Source organism: Macaca mulatta, chromosome 19 (genome assembly GCF_049350105.2).
Source record: "Macaca mulatta isolate MMU2019108-1 chromosome 19, T2T-MMU8v2.0, whole genome shotgun sequence".
In the NCBI taxonomy this organism is placed as follows: Eukaryota; Metazoa; Chordata; class Mammalia; order Primates; family Cercopithecidae; genus Macaca; species Macaca mulatta.
The window spans coordinates 65,173,417-65,199,438 of NC_133424.1; the positions used below are offsets into that span (position 1 = coordinate 65,173,417).

Below are 26,022 nucleotides of genomic sequence, written 5' to 3' on the forward strand. Positions count from 1 at the left end.
GGGATTACAGGCTTGAGCCACCGCGCCCGGCCAGTAATTTTTTTTTTAATTAAAAAACAGGCTGCACGTGGTGGCTCATGCCTGTAATCGCATCAGTTTAAGAGACCTGTACAGCTGGATCTTTTTAGCCTAGGTGTTCGAGACCAGCGTGGAAAACATGGCAAAATCTGGTATCTACAAAAAAATACAAATATCTGGCCGGGCTTAATGGCTCACACCTATAATCCCAGCACTCTGGGAGGTCAAGGTGGGCAGATCACTTGAGGTCAGGAGTTTGACACCAGCCTGGCCAACGTGGAGAAACCCCAATCTCTACTAAAAATACAAAAATTAGCCGGGCGTGGTGGTGCACGCCTGTAATCCCAGCAAATGGAGAGGCCGAGGGAGGAGAATCGCCTGACCCCAGGAGGCAGAAGTTGCAGTGAGCCTGGATCCTTCCACTGCACTCCAGCCTGGATGACAAAGAGAGTCTCAAAAAATAACAATAGTAATAAAACAAACATTAGGCAGGCATGGTGGGGCACACTTGTGGTCTCAGCTACTCAGGAGGCTGAGGTGGGAAAATCACTTGAGCCCAGGAGGTTACAGCTGCAGTGAGGAGTGATCCTGCCACTGCACTCCAGCCTGGGCAAGAGTAAGAGGGTCTCAAAAAATTAAAATTTAAATTTAAAAAAAAAATGAAATGAGGAGGAACTAGAAAAAAAGAAAACCCAGCACAAAAAGAGAACAAAAGCACTTTTAATATTTCTTTTATCAGGTTCGATGTAGTAACAGAGACTCAGTCGCTTCTTACCCTACTTCACTCTCCCACCCCCCACCCCATCCATGAAAAGGGAAGAGGGGGATCCACAACTAATGAGTCAAGTCACTGTCCTCTGGCTGAAGAGGGGTTGCAAAGGGAAGCTCACCTCTGCCGCCATAATTATAAAATGCACCACACGTAGACCCAGGAGTTTGGCAACTCTCATTCTCATCTGTATAATTTAAACAAATTTTAAATTTGTTACCTCCTAAACAGAGAAAGCAACATGTCATAACTTCCTCATTACATCCAATCAACTCACCGCACATCTGCACCCAGGGTCCCTCTTTGTCTTCATTACTGTTTCCCTCCCTCATTCTGTACATAGCTCTTTCTCACCTTCTCCGAAATTAGAATTAGCCAGGTGTGGTGGCACATGCCTGTCATCCTAGCTCCTTAGGAGGCTAACGTGGATATCACTTGAGCCCACAAATCTGAGGCTGCTGTAAACTAGAATTGTTCCACTGCACTCCAGACCGGGCCCAAGAGTGACACCCTGTCTCTTTAAAAAAAAGTTTCGACTGGGGCAGTGGCTCATGCCTGTAATCCCAGCACTTTGGGAGGCTGAGGCGGGTGGCTCATGAGGTCAGGAGATCGAGACCATCCTGGCTAACACAGTGAAACCCCATCGCTACTAAAAATATGAAAGATTACTCGGGCATGGTGGTGGGCACCTGTAGCCCCAGCTACTCAGGAGGCTGAGGCAGGAGAATGGCGTGAACCCGGGAGGCGGAGCTTGCAGTGAGCCCAGCAAGACTCCGTCTCAAAAAAAAAAAAAAAAGAAAGTTTCAAGTCAGACATATTGACTCACTAGTGTAGCTTCAAATCCATTACAAAATCAGACACAAAATATCTCCCCTAATTTGTCTCCATTTCCAGAATTTACCAGATATTACTGCACATTAATGTATGACTTTCATATACAGTTTCTCTGATCTGGTCACAGTTTCTCTGATCTGGTCCACAAAGTACTGAACGTGCATCCAGATGTGGCCCCTGAACAATCCCTGCTGCCCAACATCACTGACAGCACGGGACCCTCACCCCATCTCCATCCATGTCTCGTGTGAGCCCTTCCCAGGACCATGCCCAGGGGAGCCTCTTCCCAAGCTCATTCACTAGGTTATAGGAGATGGAATTTAAGTGAAGACGACAAGGACTGAGAAAAGGCATGGGTGAGTGCCAGCAAACGTGTGAGGCAGGACGCTTCAGACTCACAGAAGACTGGCTACCACAATACCTGGCATTTCAGAAAGGAAAGAGGCAGCGGAATCCACCGGGGAATATCACTCACCTGAGGAAGAGCCATCCCTGGATCCTTTTCTTTCCTCTTCTTGGTGGCTTCCACCAAGCCAAGTAACATGACTCTTTGGAAATCAATCCTGTATGTGAAAAATAATAATAATAGAGATTTAATGTTTAGAAACCACTCACTCCTTTCCTGTGACAAATCACACACACAGGGGAGACCTCACCCAGGAGAAAGAGTGTCCTCTGCTGCCCACTGCACCCGAGATCATGCAGAGATAAGAACGTCCCACAGGAAGACCTACAAGGGTAATTTTGACCCATTTTCAGATCTTGCTCCCCTCCTGGAAAAGTCCACACACACGCTGAAGCAGGGCACAGATCTTCAGGGCACAGATCTGGCCCTAACCAAACCCCATGCAGAGCACAGCGCCCTCACCTCCCTGTGGATCACAGGCGGATCTCAGTTCTCAAGATGAAAGAAATTTCCTTGACGTTCAGTGCTGGACACAGATGAGAATCACCAGCGTCATTGTAAGAATTATTGAGGGTGGGTTTAATCCTATGATAACAGCAATCTCCAATAAAACAGCATAAAAGATGTATTTGCAAAATGCCTGAGAACCCTAATGTGAAGCTAGGGTTTTGCTCTATTCAGACGGCACCAGCCCAGTGCAGCCCCACCTTCTGGCTCTGCTCTCTGCTTCCGTACTTGTTCCCACCAGGATCCAGTGAACAGCGAAGGAGCAAAAAGAATCACACAGAACAGGCAACATGGACCAGAGGTGGGGGTGAAGGTGGAGCTGCCATGTCAAATGGGGACTGTGGGCGATCACAAACGTTTCCATAGAGAAAGTAATGTCAGAACAAGGCTTAGGGAAGAAACGCTGCTTGTTACTTGCAGCTGAGGGGCCAGAGTCCTAGGAAGAGGGACTTCTCAGGTGAAGGCACTGAGACAAAAGCAACCTCAGTCCCAGAGAAAGGAAAGAAGCCTGCGTGGCTGGAGCAGAGGGAGTGAGGAGGACACAGGCAGGAGATGAGGTCAGAGGGGTCCTGGGAGCACAGATCCCTAAGGATGAGGTTATGAAACATTTTTCTCTCATATCTCAAAAGAATTTTGGAAATGATGTATTTTCTCACTCCTTTCATGTATACACACAACTTTCTCTTTACATTATACATTACAACACTTACAAATAATGGAATTTATTTCCCATATTTAAAATACATGCTGTCAATTTCAGCTAAGCTCCCAGAAGTGCACTGTCATCCTCATCTGAGACGTGGAAGACTGCAAGGGAATGTGTTTGGGGGTTTAAGAAGTCACTTAGGGACACAGGAAGGTGGAGATGACTGTTTGATGTCCCGATAGAGGAGGAGACAACTGGACACAGGACTGTAGAGCTCAGTGGCGAGGCCTGCCGGGGACATGGAGCCGTGTAGGTGGGTTAAAGCCATGAGATGATAAGGTTCAAGGTGATTTGAGTCTAATCCCCTGTTTTTCCCATTCTTGTGCTTTTGTTTTTTACATTTTTGGAGGACTGGAATCCACTTAAAATTCAAATTACAACTAAGCACCTCCCTCTCCTACAGGAAAAGCCACACACTCCACTGTGCTCATCATTTCAGGGTCAGTGTCACTCTGACTGAGCTTTTCTGGTCTTCTCCCTAACCTGTATGTTACAGGCGGGCTCACTGAGGTTCACAGCGGGGGACGTTTCACCAAGTCATCCTGAGAATCTCTGAGTTTTGGAAGGAGGAGTTGCTGGTTTTCATGTGATGGCCAGGAGGGGTCAACAGACAGCGTTGGTCATCCTCCTCTAGAAAATTCCAGGACTGACCATGTGTGGTGGCTCACTCCTGTAGTCCCAGCACTTTGGAAGGCTGAAGCAAGTGGATCAGTTGAGCCCAGGAGTTTGAGACCAACCTGGCAACATGGTGAAACCCCATCTGTAACATAAGTACAGAAAATTAGCCACGCATGGTGGTGTGCATCTGTGGTCTCAGCTATTTGGGAGGCTGACCGGGGGGGATCACTTGGGCCTCAGAGGCAGAGATTGCAGTGAGGCAAGATCGTGCCACTGCACTCAAGCATGGGTGACAGAGTGACACTCCGTCTCAGAAAAAGGAAAAAAACAATTCCAGGACCATCATTTATATAAAAGAAATGTCCCTTTCAACATCCAAGATTCTGATGGCACGAATCGTAAACATGTAATTATTTTCCCAGAAAAATGACAGTAATAACGTTCAAAATAAACACAATTGTGAACACATAGCTATAGGTTTTTAAAACACTGAAATTCAGGCAGCGGTAGAACTAAGCTGTGAGCATATGTTTTCTTCATGAACACATGGGCTCTGCTGGAACAAGGTTCCAGGTCAATCCAGCCCATCCTTCAACATCTGCAAAGAATATTATGGACTAGAGGAACTCGAGGGGAATGTTTACTTAGAAGCTCACAGTTCACCATTTTATCAGATGACATAAGGAAAGAAAATGGAGTGATAGGCTACTTGAACTAAATTTTTATGTTAGTGTAAAGAAAATAGGTCCTAGGGCCAGGTGCAGTGGCTCATACCTGAAATCCCAGCACTTTGGGAGGCTGGGGCGGGCAGATCTCCTGAGGTCGGGAATTTGAGACCAGCCTGACCAACGTGGAGAAACCCCATCTCTACTAAAATTACAAAATTAGCCGGGCGTGGTGGTGGGCGCCTATAATCCCAACTACTCAGGAGGCTGAGGCAGAAGAATCGCTTGAACCCCGGAGGCGGAAGCTGCGGTGAGCCAAGATCACACCATTGCACTCCAGCCTGGGCAACAAGAGTGAAACTCCATCAAAAAAAATAAATAAAAAAAAGAGAAAGAAAGTAGGTCCTTGACATCTTTATCAAATACACATTGAAACAACCTAAAATCATTTATCAGGTACCAGAAAAAGTTTCCAATATATGATACAGACTAGAAAGCATGCAGTCTTCGATGTAAACTGAACACAATACATTTCATAGAGAAACTATATTAAAATAGTTAAAAATATATACTTCTAATGAAATGTGGGGTCAAAGGAGAAAATTTTGAACACATAGTTAAAAAACAATGATGTGAGGCTGGGGTGCAGTGGCTCACAGCTGTAATCACAGCACTTTGGGAAGTCAAGGTTGGCAGATCACAAGCTCAGGAGTTCAAGACCAGCCTGGACAATATGGTGAAACCCTGTCTCTACTAAAAACACAAAAAATAGCCGGGCGTGGTGGCGGGCACCTGTAGTCCCAGCTACTCGGGAGGCTAAGGCAGGAGAATCACTTGAACCCAAGAGGTGGAAGTTTCAGTGAGCTGAGATCGTGCCATTGTACTCCAGCCTGGGCAACACAGTAAGACTCCATCTCAAAAAAAAAAAAAAACCGATATGAGCTCACAAAATTCTACTAAAGCTTATTTGAGAAGTAGCTATTTATTTTATTTTTTTGAGATGGAGTCTCACCCTGTCACCCAGGCTGGAGTGCAGTGGTGCAATCTCAATTCACTGCAACCTCTGCCTCCCGGGTTCAAGCGATTCTCATTCCTCACCCTCCTGAGTAGCTGGGATTACAGGCGCCCGCCACCACACCTGGCTATTTTTTTGTATTTTTAGTAGAGACGGGGTTTCACCATGTTGGCCAGGTTGGTCTCGAACTCCTGACTTTAAGTTATCCGCCTCCCTTAGCCTCCCAAAGTGCTGAGATTACAGGCGTGAGCTACCGTGCCTGGCCCAAGAAATACCCTATTTTATTTTATTTTTTGAGACAGAGCCTCACATTGTCACCCTGGCTGCTGTGCAGTGGCACAGATCTTGGCTTGCTGCAACTTCCGCCTCCTGGGTTCAGGCTATTCTCCTGCCTCAACATCCCGAGTAGGTGGGATTACAGGCGCCTGCCACCACGCCCGGATAATTTTTTGTATTTTTAGTAGAGACCAGGTTTCACTATGTTGGCCAGGTTGTTCTTGAACTCTTGACCTTGTAATCTGCCCGCCTTGGCCTCCCAAAGTGCTGGGATTACAGGCGTGAGCCACTGCGCCTGGCCAAGAAATACTCTTTACTTCACTTTTTAAATGTTGAGAAAATATAATTGAAAACAAACAAAAAAAAATTCCCCTAAGTGAGATATCGTCTCCACCACAACAACAAGACCTTGCCACATACATCACTTTCATATTGTTTCTCTTCTAAATGGATTATCTGATGTTTTCTTAAAAGTGAGCTACAATTAAAGGCTTTGCCACTTTCATTACATTGGAAAGACTTTTCTCTCGTGTGTACCTCCTGTTTTTGTGTGAGTAATGATGAATTGAGGAAATTATTTCCATAGTTATAAGAAATATGGGTTTGGGGCCTACAATAAATTCTTTGGGATGTTGAAACTGAAGAACCATCATTAGTAGACTTCTCAACTTGATTACCAATTTTCCCTTCAGTCTGAAATATGTGGAGTTCAGACCAATATGAATAAAAGCTTGATCCCAGCTGGTCTTTAATAGGCTTGTTTCCAGCAAGCCTTTGATCATATCAGTCTGTACTACCGGCCAACTTTTTTATTTTTGTCATGGGTGCTCCATGGGCATTTCTTTCATCTTCTTGCCACTGAAACTCAAAGTCATGAATATCTTTCTCAATTTCCTGTGTGAGGAAAGAGAGATCAGATTATTACTGTGTCTATGTAAAAAAGGAAGACATGAGAAACTTCATTTTGATCTGTACTAAGAAAAATTGTTTCTGTTTTGAGATGCCGTTAACCTGTAGCTTTAGCCCCAACCCTGTGCTCACAGAAACATGTACTGTATCGAATCAAAGTTTAACGGATTTAGGGCTGTGCAGGATGCCCCTTGTTAACAACACGTTTGCAACACGTACGCTTGGTCATCGCCATTCTCCATTCTCTATTAACCAGGGGCACAATGCACTGCAGAAAGCCACAGGGACCTTTGCCCAAGAAAGCCTGGGTATTGTCCAAGGTTTCCGCAATGAGACAGCCTGAGATATGGCCTCGTGGGAAAGGAAAGACCTTACCATCCCCCAGCCTGACACCCATAAAGGGTCTGTGCTGAGGAGGATTAGTGAAAGAGGAAGGCCTCTTTGAGGTTGAGATAAGAGGAAGGCTTCTGTCTCCTGCTCGTCCCTGGGAATGGAATGTGTTGGTGTAAAGTCGACCATTCCCATTCTTTCTATTCTGAGACAGGAGAATATTCTGAGATAGGAGAAGGCCCTCCTCCTTCCCCCTTGCCTAGTTCTCAAGACAGGAGGAAAGGAAGAAAACAAAAAGTTAGAAAGAAACAGAAGTAAGAGAAATAGCCAGACAACCTTGGCACCACCATTCGGCCCTGGTGGTTAACAAAAAATAGTAATAATAATATCAACCCCTGACCTAAACTACTTACGTTATCTGTAAATTCTAGACATTGTGTGAAGAAGCATTGCAAAACTTTCTGTTCTATTAGCTGATGCATGTAGCCCCCAGTCACATTCCCCATGCTTGCTCGATCTATCACGACCCTTTCACGTAGACCCCTTAGAGTTGTAAGCCCTTAAAAGGGCCAGGAATTTCTTTTTCAGGGAGCTCGGTTCTTGAGACGCGAGTCCGCTGATGCTCCCGGCCGAATCAAGCCACGTCTTTCTTTAACCCAGTGTCTGAGGGGTTTTGTCTTCTGCTCGTCCTGCTGTATTTCTTGATTCCCTGACTGGGAAGCAAGGTGATTAATGGATGGTTGAGGCAGCCCCTTCGGCGGCTTAGCCCTGCCCTGTGGAGCATCCCTCCAGAAGACTCTGGCCAGCTTGAGCGACGTGGATCCTGAGAGTGCTCCCGGGTAGGCATTTGCCCCAGTGGAACACCTCATCAGAGCAGTGCCTGGCAGGCCCCCCATGGAGGATCAACGCAGCGGCCGAACACTGGGAAGGAACTGGCACTTGGAACCCAGTCATCTGAAACACAGTAACACTGGTCTTGGGAACTTGCCCACTCCATTTGAGTGGAAGCGTGGCCTGATCACCCATGGCGTGCCTTCATTGGCACTTTGGTTTTGGTTTTAACTTGGCTTGAATTGCTTGATGAACAGGTGTGCCTTTAATGACACTTTGGCTTTGGTTTTGATTTTGATTTAGTGTGAATTAGACGAGTCAGTGACCTTTTACCCTTTCTTTCTTGTAGTGTGAGTGTTGTTTTGCTTGAGGATAAATGGGTCAGGCACAAAGTAAGCCCACTCCGCTATGAACTATGTTGAAAAATTTCAAGAAAGGATTTAACAGAGACTATGGAGTTACTATGACACCAGAGAAACTTAGAACTTTGTGTGAGGTAGATTGGCCAGCATTAGAAGTGGGTTGGCCCCCAGAAGGAAGCCTGGACAGGTCTCTTGTTTCAAATGGCACAAGGTAACTGGAAAGCCAGGACACCCAGACCAGTTCCTGTACATAGACATTTGGTTACAGCTGGTACTAGACCCCCCACAGTGGCTAAGAAGGCTGGCAGCAGCAGTGCTAGTAGCAAAGGGACAGATAGCCAAGGAAAGATCCTGCTCCACCTGCCAAAGGAAAAAAACTCCTAAAGTTCTGTCCGACCCAACACCAGAAGACCCATTGCAGGAGATGGCACCAGTGATCCTGGTGGTGCCTTCCCCTTACCAGGGAGACAGGCTCCCCACTCTTTAGCCCACAGAACTTGCGCCTCCACAAGACACACACACCTCTAGGCCACCCAGAGTAGACAAGAGAGGATGTGAAGCCTAGGGAGAAACCCCTCCCTTGGCAGCTCCTTTACGACCCAAAACTGGGATACAAATTCCCCTGAGAGAGCAGCGGTATACTGGGATAGATGAGGATGGGCACATGGTGGAGAGGCGTGCTTTGTGTACCAGCCCTTTACCTCTGCCGACCTTCTCTACTGGAAAAACACTTCATCCTATACTGAAAAGCCACAAGTTCTACTTGTTCTTTTCCAAACTATCATCCTGACCTATAACCCCACTTAGGCTGATGCTACCTCATCAGGAAGAACATGCTCATGTCCCTCTCTAACACAGATGAAAGGTGGAGAGAGCTCCAAGCAGCAACTAAGTGGCTGGAGGAACAGGCACCGGCTGATTACCAAAACCCCCAAGAGTATGTAAGCACCCAGTTCCTAGGAACCGACCCCCGGTGGGACCCAAATGAAAGAGAGGACATGCAAAGGCTGAACCGACACAGGGCAGCTCTCCTGGAAGGATTAAAGAGGGGAGCCCGGAAGGCCACAAATGTTAACAAGGCCTCTGAGATCATCCAGGGAAAAAAGGAAACTCCAGCACAGTTCTAGGAGAGGCTGTGTGAGGCCTATTGCATGTATACTCCCTTCCATCCCGATAGCCCTGAAAATCAGCGCATGATTAACGTGACTTTAGTCAAAGCGCAGAAAACATTAGAAGAAAACTGTAGAAACAGGCCGGGTTTGCAGGGATGAATACGTCACAGTTATTAGAAATAGCTAACCAGAGGCCAGGCGCGGTGGCTCACGCCTATAATCCCAGCACTTTTGGAGGCCGAGGTGAGCGGATCACGAGGTCAGGAGATTGAGACCATCCTGGCTAACACAGTGAAACCCCGTCTCTACTAAAAATACAAAAAATTAGCCAGGAGTGGTGGTGGGCACCTGTAGTCCCTGCTACTTGGGAGGCTGAGGCAGGAGAATGGCATGAAGCCGGGAGGCGGAGCTTACAGTGAGCCAAGATCGTGCCACTGCACGCCAGCCTGGGTGACAGAGTAAGACTCCGTCTCAAAGATAGATAGATAGATAGATAGATAGATAGATAGATAGATAGATAGATAGATAGATAGATAGATAACCAGGTGTTTGTAAACAGGGACGCAGTAAGCTGTAAGGAAAACCACAAAGAGAATGAACGCCAAGCCCGGCGAATCATCGACCTGTTAGCCGCAGCAATCCAAAGGGTCTACAGATATGTTAGATATTATGTTCAACATAACACGTGATATTCATTATCTGGATGAGCTAAAATACAAGTGCTGTCTCAGAGATGACAAAGTTCGGCGGGTTTAAAGAAAGGAAAGTCAGGGCTGGACGCGGTGGCTCGCGCCTGTAATCCCAGCACTTTGGGAGGCAGAAAAAGACAGGAAAAAAAAGGAAAAAGAAAAAGAAAGGAATGTCCAAATCGGAAAACTGGCATGATCACAGCAATAGCCATGACGAGCATTTGTGAATGCTTCCCATGTGCTATATACACTCTTCTAAGCGCTTCCCATGTCCTCAGCCGAAAACTAACAACTGTCCCATGAGACAAGATTTGTACTGGGAGAGAACTGCCTCACACACACTCTAGGAAAGTGGCCACATATCAAATAGCTAAAAATGTCAACCTAAGCACCTGAATCCAGATGTCTGGGATTCAGCTTTGAATATAACCACCTAAATAACAGATACAGCTTCAAAACTAAACTGACAGGGGTTTACCTAGTGGAGAGAACATGCGAGAATTCCAAGGGTAGAAGCAGAGTCTTGCTCTGTCACCCAGGCTGGAGTGTGGTGATGCGATCTCAGCTCACAGCTACCAGTGCCTCCTGGGTGCCAACGATTCTCTTGCCTAAGCTTCCCAGTAGTTAGGATAACAGGTGCCTGCCACCACAAGATAATTTCTGTGTTTTTAGTAGACAGGAGGTTTCACCATGTTGGCCAGGCTGGTCTTGAACTTCTGACCTCAAGTAATCTGCCCGTTTCAGCCTCCCAAAGTGCTGGGTTTACAGGTGTGAGCCACCACGCCTGGCCCAATTCTTCTTACTTTTAAGTCACTACTGTGATAGCTGATGACAATGGAAAATACCTAACATCATTTCAACTATTATAAAAATAAAACATTTCTTCTTCTTCTTTTTTTTTTTTTGGAAAAGAGTCTCGCTCTGTCACCCAGGCTGGAGTGCAGTGTTGTGATCTCGGCTCACTGCAACCTCCGCCTCCCGGGTTCAAGCAATTCTCCTGCCTCAGCCTCCTGAGTAGCTAGGATTGCAGGTGTGCACCACTGAGGCAGGATGCTTCAGGCTCAGAGAAGATTGGCTACAATATTTGGCATTTCAGAAAGCAAAGAGACAGAATAATCCACTGAGGAATATCACTTACCTGAGGAATCAAAACCATCCTGGCTAACACGGTGAAACCTTGTCTCTACTAAAAATACAAAAAATTAGCCAAACATGGTGGCAGGCACCTGTAGTCCCAGCTACTCGGGAGGCTGAGGCAGGAGAATGGCATGAACCCGGGAGGCGGAGTTGCAATGAGCCGAAATCAAGCCATTACACTCCAACCTGGGCGACAGAGCGAGACTCTGTCCCCAAAAACAAAAAAATAAATTAAAATAAATTAAAAAAGGAAAATAAACATAAGGCTGGGTGCAGTTGCTCATGCCTGTAATCTTAACACTCTGGGAGGCCGAGGTGGGCAGATCACCTGAGGTCAGGAGTGTGAAACCAGCCTGGCCAACATGGTAAAACCCCATCTCTACTAAAGATACAAAACTTAGCCAGGTGTGGTGGCGCTCACCTGTAGTCCCAGCTACTCAAGAGGCTGAGAGAGAAGAATCACTTGAACCTGCAAGGCAGAAATTGTGGTGAGCTGAGATTGTGCCACTGCACCCCAGCCTGGGTGACATACAGAGACTCTGTCTCAAATTAATTAAAAAATGAAAATACAGAAAAATCTGGAGAGGTCTCAGGAATCTCTAGCCAGCCTGATTGGAGAGTGTCCTTCCTCACTGAAGTCAGACACCAAAAACCATGAAAGCTGGCTGATTTCTGAACTGCTGAAGTTCCAACAGACCTTAACCAGATATACAAAGAGAAAACATGGATGATCCCAAGGAATTAAACACAAATTAACAAAACAGAGACTTAGAAATAATCAGACCAAAAATTCAAAATAAGCCTGGGCAACATGTTGAAAACCTGTTCCTACCAAAAATACAAAAATTAGCTGGACATGGTGGTGCACACCTGTAGTCTTAGCTACTTGGGAGGCTGAGCTGGGAGGATCGCTTGAGCCTGAAATGCAGAGGCTGCAGGACACATGGTGCTGTGTTCTCAGAGAAGGCGCTTTTGCAGCTGGGAGTAGGGATGGAATCTTCCCAGATCTAAGATAAGAGGAAATGCCACATCCTAGAAGAAGCCATCAGTTTCTCAATAGCGCCCCCTGCAGGAACCCTCCAGATACATGTAGCGAAATCAGCACACTCACAGGCAGCCAGCGTGGAGTGCGCGGTAACAGCGAAAAACTGGGAAGGATTCACGTGTCTTCATTCAGAGAATGCGCCAAAAAAGATGAAAAACAGCAAGCTCTCGTTTCCTACCTTCAAAACATGGAAATTTTCAAAACTTGTAGGATAAAATACCGCAACAAAACATTTCTCATGCCGAGCTCAGTGGCTCACGCCTGTAATCCTAGCACTTTAGAAGGCTGAGGAGGGAGGATCACTTGAAGCCAGGAGTTCCAGACCACCCTGGCCAACATGGTGAAACCCCATCTCTACTAAAAAATAAAAAAACTTAGCCAGGCTTGGTGGTGCACACCTGTAGTCCCAACTACTCCAACTACTCGGGACGCTGAGGCCCAAGAATCGCTTGAAGCTGGGGGCCAGAGTCTGCAGTGAGCTGAGATTGCACCACTGCACTCCAGTCTGGGCCACAGGCGCATTCATCAAAGATTTTTTTCTAAAATCTCAAAATGATGTCTGAATATATTTCTGCAGGACTTATGCTGACTTGCCACAGAACTCTCAGCAGAGATTCCCCGTTGAGCCATGGGAACGGGTGGAAGGCTGGACAGGAAAGGGGATGCATAAATGCACTTTTCTTTAGACTTTCACTACACAACACATACATACATTGTGTGGTGTTTAAAATTTAAAAAACAATTTAATAATAGGTAGAAGAATATGGCTCCATCTTCTCTAACAATAAGTTCTGCTCTGATGTCAGAATAAAATTATAATCATTTTTACCTAAAATGCCTGCTTCATCAGAGTTCCTGCAAAAACGAAACAACCTCTTTTTTTTTTTTTTTTTTTTGAGACGGATTCTTGCTCTGTCACCCAGGCTGGAGTGCACTGGCGAGATCTTGGCTCACTGCAACCTCCACCTCCCAGATTGAAGCCATTCTCCTGCTTCAGCCTCCCAAGTAGGTGGGACTACAGGCGCGTGCCACCACGCCCGGCTAATTTTTTGTATTTTTAGTAGAGAGGGGGTTTCACCATGTTTCCATCTCCTGACCTCGTGATCCGCCTGCCTGAGCCTCCCAAAGCGCTGGGATTACAGGCGTGAGCCACCGTGCCCGGCCAAAAAAGTAAACTTTAATAACTTTAAACATCAGCTAGCACAGGGTTTCTTTCTGTGTGTAAATAATCCAGGTAAACTACAAAATTAGCCGGGTAAATGTAATTTTGTTTACATGCTTGTAAACAAACTTGTCATAATTTAGGATCTAAGGTTATTATTTGACATTAGCTATCTGGGTAATTTCCAGTTTAAGAATTATAGGAGGCCGGGCCTGGTGGCTCAACCCTGTAATCCCAGCACTTTGGGAGGCGGAGGCAGAGGCGGGCGGATCACGAGGTCAGGAGACCAACAGCAACTTGGCCATCATGGTGAAACCCTGTCTCTACTAAAAACACAAAAATCAGCTGACCGTGGTGGCTTGCGCCTGTAGTCCCAACTACTCGGGAGGCTGAGACAGGAGAATCGCTTGAACCAGGGAGGAGGAGGTTGCAGTGAGCAGAGATCGCCCCACTACACTCCAGCCTAGGCCATAGAGCGAGAGACTCCGTCTAAAAACAAACAAACAAACAAAACAAAAACAAAAAACAAAGAAGACAGAGAAAATACAGTTACAAGTTTTCTAAATAAATGTCTTGAGAAAAGAAAGGACGGGAAAGTTGTCCTTCACCTCCAGTGTGCAATAGGCAGTTCCACATGCATGTCACCCTCCATTTTCCATTATCCACTCAAACAACACAGGTCCTTGCTTAAAGAAGCATCTCTTTTTTTTTTTTTTTTTGAGACGGGTCTCGCTCTGTCGCCCAGGCTGGAGTGCAGTGGCGCGAACTCGGCTCACTGCAAGCTCCGCCTCCCGGGTTCACGCCATTCTCCTGGCCCAGCCTTCCGAGTAGCTGGGACAACAGGCGCCCGCCACCACGCCCGGCTAATTTTTTATATTTTTAATAGAGACGGGGTTTCACCGTGTTAGCCAGGATGGTCTCGATCTCCTGACCTCGTGATCCACCCGCCTCGGCCTCCCAAAGTGCTGGGATTACAGGCGTGAGCCACCGCTCCGGGCACCTAAACAAGCCGTTCTAAATCTCGGTCCTGGCTGCAACCAGCGCCGCACTCCACCCCCTTACCGAGGTCCTTGCCACCTCGCCCTCCCCCTACCCCAGCTACCCCAGGCTGTGGGGAGCTCGCCCCCGCCCCCCGCCGCAGGCGTCTTTACCTGCTCACAAAAGGCGCTTTGCATTTAAACCACTTTCAAATTAAAAAGAAAAACAGGTCATTCCAGCACTTCCGGAGGCGGATCACCTGAGGTGGAGTTAGAGACCAGCCTGGTCAACAGGCTGGTCTCTAATTTTGTATTTTTCTACTAAAAATACAAAACTTAGCCGGGCATGGTGGTGGGCACCTGTAATCCCAGCTACTCAGGAGGTGGAGGCAGGAGAATGGCTTGAACCTGGGAGGTGAAGGTTGTGGTGAGCCCAGAGCACACCATCATACTCCTGCCTGGGCAACAAGAGCGAAACTCCTTTTTTTTTTTTTTTTTAACAAAAACAACAAAAAAAATGCTACTAGTTACACAGTAGGGTTCCTCAGAAAGCAGGGGGAATGCCTCTTGTTTCAAGTTTTTCTTGTTTAGGGGCTTACGTAAAAGCTAAGCTAACTGCTGGTGGGCTGATAGTGTGACAAAACTTACTACTTTGTTGATTTAAAGCGATCCTTGGTATTTTAGTGTGTAAGTACTTGAAAGCATGACTGTAATTATCTTAGAAGCATACATTGTCATGGGATATTGGGTCATGTGGACATTGTGTTTCTGTAGGAGTTTGTCCTTGCAGATACCATAAGCTGCTTTCCTTAACCATTAACATCTTATGACCTTGACTTGTGCAGTAAGGAGTATGTCTTCCTAGTTTTAAAGGACTTGAGCTTTGACATCCTGGCTCTCCTAGATTCCTGCTTAACAGTTTATCCACTCGTACACCACAGAGTCTAAGCACCATTGTGGAAGACACCACTCCGGTAATATATCAAAGACAGACTGAGCACCTACTCCAATAACATAAATAGTAATAGCAATGCTATGGGAAATATTAAGAAGTTAAATGTATGTATACAATTGATCATTTATTATTTTCAGTTTTATATTGGCTAAAACTACATAGGATGGTTAATCAAATATTAGAAATGTCTTTCAAAAATGCGATCTAATATAAACACACATAGTTTGAGAAGACCATTTCCTCTATGTTCAATATATATGGAGTTCAGATTTATGAACTTATTTTATGCTTTTCATCAGATCGTTTGTTTTCTATCTTGATTTCTTCTGTGTTCATGAGCTTGTGAACCAAAAGTATCTAATAGGTCTCAATTTAGAAAGTTTACTTTGCCAAGGTTAATGATGTGCTTTGCAGCCGATGTGGTCCAGATGTAGCTGGGTGATATATCTTCTGCTGTGGCCTCAAGCAGACAGAGAGCAGGGAGACAACGAACCAAGTTCTCGGTGCCTCTTGTGTTAAGGGCATGCATCCATTCCTGAGGGTTCCCTTCTGTGATCTAATCACCTCCCGCAGTCTTCAACTCCTAATCCCATCACATTGAGGGTTAGAATTTCAACATATATGTTCTGGGATGGACACATTCATTCCACAACACTGTCCATTATATCTCTCTCTCTTTTTTCTTTTTTAGAAGGAGTTTCACTCTTGTTTCCCAGACTGGAGTGCCATGGCGTGATCTTGGCTCACTGCAACCTCTGCCTCCTAGGTTCAAGCAATTCTCCTGCCTGATTCTCTAGTAGCTGAGATTACAGGCGGATGCCAAAATACCCAGCTAATTTTTGTATTTTTAGTAGAGATGGGGTTTCACTATATTGGTCAAGGCTGGATTTGAACTCCTGACCTCTGGTGATCCACCCACCTCGGCCTCCCAAAGTGCTGGGATTATAGGCATGAGCCACCGTGCCCGACTGATATTTTTAATTTTACATAGACCAATTTAGTGATCTTTACTTTATCAATATTTCTTGATTTGTGCCATGGAACTGCCAGTTTTTCCTCTCCCAGTATACAAAGAATTTCAACCACAATTTTCTTTGTCTTGATACAATTTCATCTTTTAATTTCACCTATAGTCGAGACCAGCTCAGTCGGGGAGACCCTAACCCAGCGGTGCTGGAGGAATTAAAGACACACACACAGAAATATAGAGGTGTGAAGTGGGAAATCAGGGGTCTCACAGCCTTCAGAGCTGAGAACCCTGAACAGAGATTTACTCACGTATTTATTAACAGCAAGCCAGTCATTAGCATTGCTTCTATAGATATTCGATTAACTAAAAGTATCCCTTATGGGAAATTAAAGGAATAGGTTGGGCTACTTAACTGCAGCAGGAGCATGTCCTTAAGGCACAGTTCGCTCATGCTATTGTTTGTGGCTTAAGAATGCCTTTAAGTGGTTTTCTGCCCTGGGTGGGCCAGGTGTTCCTTGCCCTCATTCCGCTAAACCCACAACCTTCCAGCGGGGGCGTTATGGCCATCATGAACATGCCACAGTGCTGCAGAGATTTTGTTTATGGCCAGTTTTGGGGCCAGTTTATGGCCAGATTTTGGGGGGGCTTGTTCCCAACAACCTATCAAATGTGTTGATTTGTACCTACCTTTTAGGTAGATTATGATGGGAGGACCAAACTCATGTTTTTCAAAGCCGTGTCCAGTAAGCCAAACACTAATCATTAGAAGTATTTACAAAGGGACCTACAATTAAAGGCTTTGCCAAACTCATTACATTGGCAAGGTTTTTCTCTTACGTTTTTGTGTGAATAATGAAGAATGGAGGAAATTATTCCCATACTTATGAGAAATATGGGTTTGGAGCCTACAAGAAATTCTTTGGGCTGTTGAAACTGAGGAGGCATTGTTGATAGACTTCTCCACTGGATTACCAATTTTCCTTTGGGTCTGAAATACGTGCAGTTCAGGCAGATGCGAACGAAAGCTTACTCCAAGTGATCTTTAATAGGCTTGTTTCTAGCATGCCTTCGATCATATCACTCTGTACTATCAGTAAACGTTTTGGTTTTTGTTATGGATGTTTCGTGGCCATTTCTTTCATCTTCTTTCCACTAAAACTCAGTCATGATTATCTTTCTTAATTTCTGGGAAGCAAAAATCTCCAATGTGATGACTTTTATGTCTTTCCAACATCCCTATGTAGAAACCTTCTCCTGTATTACCTTGCTCTGTTGATGAGAATTCCATCATGCTTTTCGAAGAGATATCTACAAAAAATAATGACCAATAGGTTTCCAATTGAGTACAGATGGTAAATAATATCGAAATGTGTAAATATTACACAAAAATACTTATTTTAAACTTCCCAAATATGATCTTTAAAGTTTAAGAATACAAAAGGAGTACAATTCTTAAAGAATGGGCGTGATCTGACTGCACAACCCCCTCTGACTTTCAGTGTTCCACATTCCCCGGTCAGAGCCTCCTCGGCTTCTTTTTTTCCCTCTCTCCCCTTTTCCCCCGCCACAGCTGCCTCCATTTCCTTAAGGAAGAGTTTTTTTCTCTTTTCCTCCCCCACACCATAGTGGCGTGTGAACAGGCCAGGCAGGCGGCCGAGTTTTCCAAGCGATAACTTCACCAAGATGTCCAGTGATAGGCAAAGGTCTGATGGTGACAGCCCCAGCATCAGCAGTGGCAGATGTGGACAAGCAAGACCCAGCCGCTCCAGAGGCTGAAGAACATGAGGAAAGAAAACCTTCTGCCAGCCAGCAGAAGAAAAAACACCAAACTCTCTAGCAAAACCACTGCTAAGTTATCCACTAGTGCTAAAAGTATTCAGAAGGAGCTAGCTCAAATAAACCCTTGATCCTTCTCCTAATTGCAGTGCTGGGCCTAAGGAGATAACATTTATGAATGGAGATCAACTATACTTGGTCCACCGGGTTCTGTATATGAAGGTGGTGTGTTTTTTCTGGATATCACATTTTCATCAGATTATCCATTTAAGCCACCAAAGGTTACTTTCCACATCAGAATCTATCACTGCAACATCAACAGTCAGGGAGTCATCTGTCTGGACATCCTTAAAGACAACTGGAGTCCCGCTTTGACTATTTCAAAGGTTTTGCTGTCCATTTGTTCCCTTTTGACAGATTGCAACCCTGCAGATCCTCGGGTGGAAGCATAGCCACTCAGTATTTGACCAACAGCACAGAACACGACAGGATAGCCAGACAGCGGACCAAGAGATACACAACATAATTCACATAATTTGTATGCAGTGTGAAGGAGCGGAAGGCATCTTCTCACTGTGCTGCAAAACTTTATAGCCTTTACGATATGAACTTCTGTGTATATGTTACAGTGATTCTACTCTGCTTTTATCCTTTGGAGCCTGGGAGACTGCCCAAAAAGGTAAATGCGATCAAGAGTAGAACTTTGCAGCTGTAGATTAGTTATATTTAAAATGCCTACTTGCAAGTCTTGCTTCTCTGGGATATCAAAATGTATTTTGTGATGTACTAAGGATACTGGTCCTGAAATCTACCAAATATTATAGTGCATTTTAGCCTAATTCATTATCTGCATGAAGTGATAAAAGTAGCTGTAGATGACTAGGAATTATGTCATTTGTATTAAACCGAGATCTATTTCTGAGTATGTGGTTCATGCTGTTGTGAAAAGTGTTTTACCTTTTACCTTTGTCTGTCTGTAATAAGAGGATTTCCTTTTACCCTTTGTAGCTCAGACAGCACCTGATGTATCATCTCAAACACAATAAACATACTCCTGAAGGAGGAAAAAAAAAAAAGAAAGAAAGAAAAAGGAAGAAAGGGCATGATCTCGACTCAGCACAACCTCCACCCCCAGCTTCCAGCGATTCTCATGCCTCAGCCTTACAAGCAGCTAGGACTATAGGCGTGTACCACCACACCTGGCTAATTTTTGTAGTTTTAGTAGAGAGGGGGTTTCACCATGTTGGCCAGGCTGGTCTCGAACTCCTGGCCCCAAGTGATCCACCCATCTCAGCCTCCCAAAGTGCTGGGATTACAAACATGAGCAACCATGATGAGCCAGAGATGTGTGTTCTGAAAACAAAGCCAGATAGAGATTGCTGCCTAGTTCTGTGCATGGTCCTATTAGTGAAGAAAAACAATAATGTGCTAAATATGAATAGTAGTGCCATATAAAAATTTGAGGGTAAATCTTGTTTCTCATATAAAAGTAATGGTGTCTCTTTTGCTGATTCCTACGTGATTTGAAATAAATCCCTGGACCTCTAAACACAGTCTGTGGAATAAATAAGACATAAAAAGTAAAGCCAGCAAGTTGACAGACTAGCAAATGCTAGGCCCTCATATCCTCATGGAGACACCAACTTAACAAAAAATTTTTCATCAAAAATATCTTTGCGAAAAAAGTCTGGAAACCAGTAAGGGAGCCGCAGTATTCAATGAACACCGATGCAAAATTGGACTGAATGGGTGGGAAAGTTTGTGGAAATTTGTTCATCTCCATCCCATTGCCTCCCCAGCACAGGGCAGCATGCTTCTCTCATTATTTTCTTTTAGGGACAAAAGAAAAGAGTAAAACTTAAATCCACTGTTCTGGCTTGTCGGGCATTTGCATGACAGACTGCATTCTGTCTCTTTTGACTGGGATTATTGAAAGAAAAAGTGAAGCCCAGGAGCGGTGGCTCACGCCTGTAATCCTAGCACTTTCGGAGGCCAAGGCAGGCAGATCACGAGGTTAGGAGTTTGAGGCCAGCCTGGCCAACATGGTGAAACCCCGTCTCTACTAAAAATACAAAAATTAACCGGGCGTGGTGGCGTGTGCCTGTAATCCCAGCCACTCGGGAGGTTGTGCAGGAGAATCACTTGAACCCAGGAGGCGGAAGTTGCAGTGAGCTGATCATGCGAGTGCAGTCCAGCCTGGGTGACAGGGTGAGACGCCGTCTCAAAAAAAAAAAAGAAAAAAAGAAAGAAACAGTGACATAGTTTGTAAATCAGCTTGGAGGGTGGAGAAAAAGGAAACACAACACACCAAACCTCATAGGATGCAACAAAAACACTCCTAATGAGGAAATTTATAACTGAAAATGACTACATAAAAACAGAATAAGAGTTTCCAATCAACAACCCAAGTTTATACCTCAACGAAGTAGAAAAAGAAAAAACTAAACAAAAACATACATAAAAACGAAATAAAGACTAAAAGAGAAAGAAGTAAAATAGAGAATAGAAAGCACTAAAGTCGTGAAAGTAACAGGTGATACTTTGACAAATTCAAGAAAATTGACAAAAATTGACTTAAAAAACTAAAATCAAAAAGGAATCACAACTCATTCTATACAAAGGAAATAAAGAAGAAATGGATAGATTTCTGGAAACACATAACATACATACTTAGTATGAATATAAAAGATACAGACCTGTAACTTGTAGGAAGGTTGAATCAATAATCAAGAACCTCTTCAAAAGAAAAGTCCTGTACCAGGTAACTTCAGTGGAGAACTCTACCAACTCTACCATACATTTTAAGAAGAATTAAAGCTAATCATCCTTAAACTTAAAAAAAAAAAAAAAAAAAAAAAAAAAAACCTCAAAAAGCCAGGCACAGTGGCTCACACCTGTAATCCCAGCACTTTGGGAGGCCGAGGCAGGCAGATCATGAGGTCAGGAGATTGAGACCATCCTGGCTAACACAGTGAAACCCCATCTCTCCTAAAAATACAAAAAAAATTAGCAGGCATAGTGGTGGGTGCCTGCAGTCCCAGCTAATCCAGAGGCAGAGGCAGAATTGCTTGAACCTGGGAGGTGGAGATTGCAGTGAGCCGAGATCGCGTCATTGCACTCCAGCCTGGGTGACACAGCAAGACTTGGTCTCCAAACAAACAAACAAACAAACCCTGAAAAGATGGGAAAGGAGGGAATACTTCCAAACTCATGCTATTAGGCTAGCATTACCTTGACATCAAAGCAAGGCAAAGCTACTACAAAATATAGAAAAATATCCCCAATGGATGGGGAAAATAATTTTCAGAACACCTCCCCCAAACTAGCAAGTTAAAATCAAATGCATATTAAAAGGTCGTATACCATGACATGTGAGTTATTACTGGAATGCAAAGATGGTAAAACACACGAATATCAATCCATGTAATACTCCACATTCAGAGAATTAAAGGGGGAAATGACATGATTTTCTCACTTGACGCAGCAAACATTTGTAAAGTGAACACATTCTTTTGTGATAAAATCACTCAACACGATAAGAACACAAGAAATCCGGTCGGGCACAGTTGTTCACCCCTGTAATCCTAGCACCTTGGGAGGCTGAGACAGGTGAATCATGAGGTCAGCAGTTCAAGATCAGCCTCGCCAAGATGGTGAAACCCTGTCTCTACTAAAACTACAAAATTAGCCAGGCGCCGTGGCGTGCACCTGTATTCCCGGCTACTTTGGAGGCTGAGGCAGGAGAATTGCTTGAACCTGGGTGGCAGAGGTTGCAGTGAGCAGAGATCACCTCACTGCACTCCAGCCTGGGGGACAGAGTAAGACTCCATCTCAAAAAAAAAAAAAAAGAAACCTACCTCAACATAACAAAGGCCACTTAGGAATAGCTCACAGTTACCATCATACTTGATGGTGAAAGCCTGAAATCTCTTCATCTAAGATCAGGAAAGAGAAGCCTGCTTTTGCCATTTCTATTCAGCATATTACTGGAATCCTGACCAAAGAAATTAGACAAGAAAAAGAAATAAATGCCAAGCAGCAGAAAAAGAAAAGTAGAATGCTCTGTGTTCACAGAAGATACCATCTTACATATGGAAAACACTAAAGATTCCAAGGGAAAAACTGAAATTACATGTGATTAGGAATATAAGGAACTCTTATAATTCAACCACAGAAATTAAAAACAAAAATTAAAAAATGAATCAAGACCAGGCATGGTGGCTCATGCCTGTAAAGTCAACACTTTGGGAGATGGAGCTAGACAGATCACCTGAGGTCAGGAGTTCGAGACCAGCCTCCTGCCTCAGCCTCCTGAGTAGCTGGGACTACAGGCGCCTGCCACCATGCTGGCTAATTTTTGTATTTTTAGTAGAGACAGCATTTCACCATGTTGGCCAGGATGGTTTTGATCTCTTGACCTTGTGATCCACCCGCCTTGGCCTCCCAAAGTGCTGGAATTACAGGCCTAAGCCACCGCGCCTGGCCTGCAATTCTTATTCTCAAATTTAAACAAAATTTAAATTTATCACGAGAGAGAAATCAACATGTCACAATTATCACATACAATCAACCCACCACTCACCTGCACCCCTCTTTCATCATTACTGTTCCCTTCCCTCACTCTGTATCTCCCATTCTCATCTGTGTCTAGCTTTTTTTCCCGTTTCCCCCGGGGTTTCTGCTCCTTATTTTGTGCCTCTCTCCTCTCCTGCTCTTTCTCCCCTTCTTCCCTCGAATCCTTCAATTCCATATATTCTCCTCCATTCTTGCAACTTGTTTCGCCCCGTACTCGTCTTTCTCCCCTATCTTTCCATTGTCCGAAATCTACATGTTATTTCTGCTGCCCCGTGGCTCTCCCTGTTAAATTCCTTCTTCCCTGTTATAACCCGCTGTCCTCACTCTCTGGCACCCGCAAATGCCCAGGCCTCCCCCTGCTCTCCTTGTCACCAGCTGCCCCTCTCGCTGCCCCATCATCATCCTGCTCTGTCTTCAGTGGCTCCAAATCCCTCCTCTTCCCCACTCTGAGGGGCCTCCCCTTTGCTGGCTCTCTCTTTATCTTGCTGTCCTTCAGCTTGCTGGACATCGAGCTTTTCTCTACATTTCTCCAGTTGTTTCCCTGTTACTTTCTCAACTCCTTCGTTCTAACTTCTTTTTGCAAATTCTTCACTCATAGTCTACTTTGCCATGTGTTTACGGGTTTCCTTCATTCTTTCCTCTCGTTTTTCTATTTCTCTCTCAGTTCTCTGTCTCTTTCTCTGTCTCCTGATCCTTTTAGCCCACACATTCACAGGAGGGTTTGGAGTAAGACGCCTGCATCCCGGAGGAGCACATTTCCAAGGGGTGGAGCTGGGCAGGCAAGAACCGGACAGGCCCCGGGCGCCTCCCCAACGCACAAGCGATGACTGCGAAGAGACCTGGGGACGAGCAGGGCCCGGCACGAGGAGGAGGGAGGTGGGGGGCGACGGCGCCTTAGGCCGGGGTGGTGGTCTGGAGGATCCTAGGACCCGGCAGAGGACGCGGCCTCCCCGGGACTGCTGCTGCGGCCCTGCGCTACAGGGGCCGACGAGGGCGAGGCTGGGGAACCACATAGCCCTGAATTCACCTCGTGGGTGAGGGCTTTAGGTGGTGCAGGGCAGGAGGAGGGGTCAGTAAAAGGTTTTAGGCTGGGCGCGGTGGCTCACGCCTGTAATCCCAGCACTTTGGGAGGCCGAGACGGGCGGATCACGAGGTCAGCAGATCGAGACCATCCTGGCTAACACAGTGAAACCCCGTCTCTACTAAAAAAAAATACAAAAAAATTAGCCGGGCGAGGTGGCGGGCGCCTGTAGTCCCAGCTACTCGGGAGGCTGAGGCAGGAGAATGGCGTGAACCTGGGAGGCGGAGCTTGCAGTGAGCTGAGATCCGGCCACTGTACTCCAGCCTGGGCGACAGAGCGAGACTCCGTCTCAAAAAAAAAAAAAAAAAAAAAAAAGGTTTTAAACGAGAACATGGAACGAAAAGACGTGTCTACGTGACCTGAAGGCAGAAGATTCAGGACGGATTCAGACTCAGAATGATTTTACCCCCAAATCATTGACACAACCCCGGCTCTCACGGCGATGTGTGATTTCCTTGGGGAGGGGTTATTTTCAGGGGTGTACGAACCTGCAGATCCCAGGTACGGAAGCACCAGAGGACTGCGAAGCCCAAGTTTAATCTTTACAGACGCGCTGCGGCCCAAGGTTAACTCCGTGCGATCTGCTTCCGGGTCTGAAGGCAACGGCACGCGCAGGGCGGAAGTCTGGGCTTGGCGCGCCCAGCAAGCTGCGGATTGGGAAGGGAAAAAAAGAGGGGGCAGGGCCTGTGCTTTCCTCTTCTGGCTCCCAGCGCATCTCTATTTTCCGGATTAAGGAGGCGATATTTACCAGTGAGGCTGAGGCAACTCAGCAGGATCTCCCTGGGGCGAAGCAAAGTCTGCGATTGGATCCAGGAAAATTCCTGCTATCGAAATTAAGTTTAGTAAAGCCCTGGAATTGTCTGTGAAGGGGATGCCAACTGGAAGGGGAAATGCAAACTCTGCATGCAGTGATAGTCCAATTCCATGCTGACGCCCCACCGAACAAAATAGAAATCCCTTTATTTTCTGGTCTCCATTCACTCCAGAGTCAACCCTGTACTCATTTCCAGAAACTTTTTTTTTTTTTTTTTTTGAGACGGGTTTCGCTCTTGTTGCCCAGGCTGGAGTGCAATGGCGCGCCTACCGGGTTAAAGCGATTTCTCCTACTTCAGCCTCCGGAGTAGCTGGGATTACAGGTACGCACCACCATGTCCGGCTAATATTCTTTTTGTATTTTTAGTAGAGATGGGGTTTCTCCATGTTGGTCAGGCTGGTCTCAAACTCCTGACCTTAGGTGATCCGCTGGCCCCAGCCTCCCAAACTGCTGAGATTACAGGCGTGAGTCACTGTGCCCAGCCCAGAAACGTTCGTAGCGACACCTGGGGCGCAAGGCATGGGAAGCTAGGTCTGTTATCATCCGGATTCACCTTGCCTCTGCACAGGAGACAGTGCACTGAAAACAGCAGGGTTTTGCAGCAAATAAAGAGTTTAATAATCGCAGGGCTAGCCAAGTCGAACAAGTGGGAGAGGGAGAGAAGAGTTAATTATCAAATCCGTCTCCCGAAAAGCTGGGAGACTAGGGGTTTTGAGGATAATTTGGAGCAAGGGGCTAGGAAATTGGTGTGCCTGATTGGTTGGGGAGGAAATTATAGGAGGGTCCAAAACTATCCCGGAGCTGAGTAAGTTTTTGGGTGGGGAGGGGTCACAGGATCGGGTGGTGCCAGTTCTCTGGTACCAGTGAAGAGCTCCAGGTGGTTGAATACTGGAGGTTAAAAAGTAATAAAGAAAATAAGAAGTCCAGGTGGCCTGAGCTGGTCTGCCCAATTGGAAAAGCCTGAAAAACACCTCAAAGACCAATCTTAGGTTTTGACAAAAGTGATGTTATCTATAGGAGCAATTAGGAAAATTACAAATCTTGTGACCTCCATATGGCTGGTTAATGTTTATACCTACATTTTAGCAGAATTCAGTTACCTCCCATAATCCTAACCTTGTGGCCTTTCATCATGTAAAAGGCTTCTTACAAAGGTGGTACACGTCACCTGAGAGGGTCAGTTTGGGAAGGGACTATTATCGTCCTTGCTTCCAAGTGATAACTATAAACTGAATTCTTCCCATAGTTAGTCGAACCAATGCCCAAGAATGAGCAAACACAGCTTCTGTGGTTAGAAACAACAATTAAGTTTCACTATCAATCTTTGCAAAAGCGGTATCAGGTTCAGTGATATGTTAGATGATCAGATGACCAACTTATGCTTTAAATAAGAAGCTGTTTTTTTTTTTTTTTAAGAGATGGAGTCTTGCTCTGTTGCCCAGGCTGAGTGCAGAGGTGCAATCTTGGCTCACTGCAACCTCTG

The 26,022-nt window shown here is 45.5% G+C and overlaps 1 long non-coding RNA gene and 1 pseudogene across 1 annotated transcript; one reads left to right on the plus strand and one right to left on the minus strand.

The window, feature by feature from the left end:
• Positions 1 to 38: 38 nt before the first annotated feature.
• Positions 39 to 25,686, minus strand: LOC144337288 (uncharacterized). Its single transcript, XR_013410255.1, has 5 exons — positions 24,214 to 25,686; positions 17,557 to 17,601; positions 2,490 to 4,000; positions 2,097 to 2,184; positions 39 to 974 (listed from the first exon to the last, which is right to left on the minus strand). It is a non-coding gene; the product is annotated as an uncharacterized LOC144337288 (long non-coding RNA).
• On the plus strand, positions 17,977 to 18,624 carry LOC720076 (ubiquitin-conjugating enzyme E2 E3 pseudogene; annotated as a pseudogene).
• Positions 25,687 to 26,022: the final 336 nt, after the last annotated feature.